This window comes from Grammomys surdaster, unplaced genomic scaffold, assembly GCF_004785775.1.
Source record: "Grammomys surdaster isolate TR1022 unplaced genomic scaffold, NIH_TR_1.0 241, whole genome shotgun sequence".
Lineage (NCBI taxonomy): Eukaryota > Metazoa > Chordata > Mammalia > Rodentia > Muridae > Grammomys > Grammomys surdaster.
The window spans coordinates 5,527,361-5,530,584 of record NW_021604686.1 but is presented as its reverse complement, the minus strand read 5'-3'; positions in this window follow the sequence as shown (position 1 = coordinate 5,530,584).

Here is a 3,224-nt window from a genome sequence, read left to right as displayed (position 1 = left end):
TCTTGGGAAGAAAAGAATTTCTACCCAAGGTTCCCATCTAATTAGAGAGAACAAGAGAGACTTAGAGCTGATTTCTGCTGAGAACTTCTGCCCAGTGACTGCTATACACTGTCGTTACCTCTTGGTACTTCCCTCCCGAGAGGAACAGTCACTTCCAAGGTCACATGGGCAGGGAGTCCAAGCTGCTGCCTCCGGAGCCTGGAGGCCAACCCCTCTGCAAGCCTTGCTCAAGCCACTGAAGGTGTGTGGGGCCAGGGAGCTGCAGGACTGGGAGGAGCCGCCCTGGAGCAAAAGTAGGGTTGAGCCATGTCTAAACCCCGGAAATCTCATCCTGAGACTGGCAGGACTAGAATCACTCCCCTCCGTGCCCTGAGACTGCATGTCTTCGAGTATGAAGTCCTGTGCCCACCATCTTTGCCCACACACTCCAGTTAAGCTACCCTCCCTCCAGTCCAGCCTGGTATGCAATGAGCCTGGCTTCCCCAAGGGAGACTCGGATACAGGGTGGCAAAGAGGGAGTCTGCATTTTGTGCCACACACTGTCAAATAAATGGAAATGAGTACACAGGACCTTCAAGGGCAGGTGGGCAAGGAAGTCAGGCATGCTGGTGATACCCTCGAGCTGCAGCAGGGTACTACTTTGCTCATGTTTGCATCAGACAATGTGACTCAGACTCACCACAGAACTCTCATCTTTTGATTTCCAGTTGCCTAATTTCTTCCCAGTTCTGAATCTTAAACCACAGGAAAAGGCAACGTCGTTCATTAGTGACCCGTGCCCATAATGATCTCAGGCCTTCAGCCAGATGAGAGTGAAAGAGGAATTTTAAGTTAGTTTAAAATCAATAGTATAACAGGAAGCCTTAATTCACTAATACAAATAGTTAAGAATTGCAGGTCAGCTAGCTTGCTAACCCAAGGCCGTCACAGGGGATGCAGAGTTAGAGAAACAAAGGTCAATTGAGTGCTCCGGGAATCTGTTCCCATGATGTCTGACTTAGCTTCCTCTAGAAAAAATCCCACCAGAGGTCCCAAGGACTTGTGAACTAAATTCAGACAGATGGTCTGTTGGCTCAGATAAGCATTCACACTGGGTCCCAAGGCCACAGGGACCAGAGACTGTTCCCGTGAGATTTGTCAAACCTCTGCCTGGGATCTGCTTACACACATTACAGACATTTGAAACAACCAATTGTGTGTGACTATCCACAACCCTCTCCCCCCCCCCCCCCCAGCCTTTGCCTATAATAACCCTAAGCTTTTGGGCCTCGAGGTTGATAACCTCTACCTCCTGTGTGAGGCACGAATTGACCTGAAGCTTTGTATATTAAATGACCTGACTCATGTGATTAGAGCAAGCGGGTCTCAGGAGTGTCTTTGGGTCCGCGTCCTTCCTGGGTCCCCTTTGGGGAGTCTTTCAAGAGACCCCATTGACAGCACATCACTTACCTTGGAACCATGTCTGGGCTTCAGTGTGGAAGACGGAGGGCTGAGTTCTGGGTCCCACTTTGCCCTGAGGTGTTTTATGAGCCACTAAATTCCCACCTTGAGTTCCTCAACTCCAGGGCAGACATACTGCCAGCCAGCCTAACTATGACACAGAATTCTTCCAAAAGAAGAATCAACTCTTAACCAGAGTTGCAGCAGAACAGAGCCAGCAGGACCTTCTAGAACTTCAAGGGGATGGAGAGATAGTTCCTGCTCTACCAGAAAACCCAAATTCAGTCCCTAGCATCCACATGGGACGGCTCACAACCACCAACTCTGGAATGTCTAACTCCCTCTTCTCACCTCGAGGGCACTACACTCATGAGCACACATCCCACAGAGGCACACACACACACACACACATACAGGTAACTTAAAAATAAAATACATGTTTAAAAAGAACTTTAAGAGGAGACACGAATCTCTTTCTTTTGTTAAAACAGTACGTCATCATCATCAACATCATCATCATCATCATCATTATTTTGCAGTACTGAGGTTTTGAACATAGGGCCACAAGTACGCTAGGCAAGCATTCTATTAGTGAACTATTTCTCAGTCTCTTGAATCTTAACCCTGATCACCTGCTCACTGCTAGGTCTTGAAGCAGCCATTTCCTGAGCCTGCGTCTCCAGCAGGAAGATAAAACATGTCCTAGGATACTAGAATAAGGAAGGGAGGTTACTCAGTGATTCTCTCTCCTTCCCTGGAGACCTACTGAAGGTGATGGGCCCCCGATGGTGGGAGGGATGCAGGGTGTTCAGACCTCGCAGGAGCCATGCACCCGCTGAAACTGATAATGCCCTACCTACAGTCCTCACCCACTGAGAACCCTGACTTTTGTAAGGGAAAGAAGGTTGGGGTGACTTCCGAGGGTCATTCGCATGAGACATGGCTGCTTTCCTCCCGCGTCTCTGGACCAGTGGCTGTGGGAGGAGCCAGTTGCCATGTTGTGAGGATACGAGTCTCTGGATCAGTGGTTGTGGGAGGAGCCAGTCGCCATGTTGCGAGGGTACGCCCTATGAGCTGAGTTCTGCCAACGCCAGCACCAACTTGCCAACTGTGTAAATCCTGAGGTTCAGTCAAGCCTCAGAGAATCGAAGCCTGCATGACACCTGGCCTCCAAACACTCGAGACAGTTCAGCTACTTTTGACAGACTCACATGCTGAACGACTCACAGTCTCAGCTTTGTGGACCAGTTTCAACACAGATCACTGAAAAAAAAATGCTGTATGTGCCACACAGGTGACATGGTGTCGCACCCAGATGTGACCGGGCACACAACTGCCTCTAGCCATCACAAAGTCGGGAAGTCAGTGGGTGACAGGTTCTGCCTTACTGTGCCTTTGTGCTGGTTTGTGCTGGTGGGAGTTGAACCCAGGGCTATGTGCATGGTAGACCAACGCCCTGACACTGGCATACATCTCCAGCCCTTAACTGTTGCTTTAAGCTGCGATGCTTTGGGGATAAATTGTTATACCAAGATAGGTGACCTTAGCAGATGCAAACTCTGTCCTTTACAGAAGCGATTCTCAACCTGTGGGTCACAACCGCTTTGGGGGGGGTCCCATAAATCAGACATCCTGCATATCAGATATTTATATTATGATTCATAACAGTAGCAAAATTACAGTTATGAAGTTGCAACAAAATAACTTTATGTCCGGGGGGAGGTGTGTGTGTGTGTGTGTGTGTGCCACCACAACATGAGAAACAGTATTAAAGGGTAGCAGCA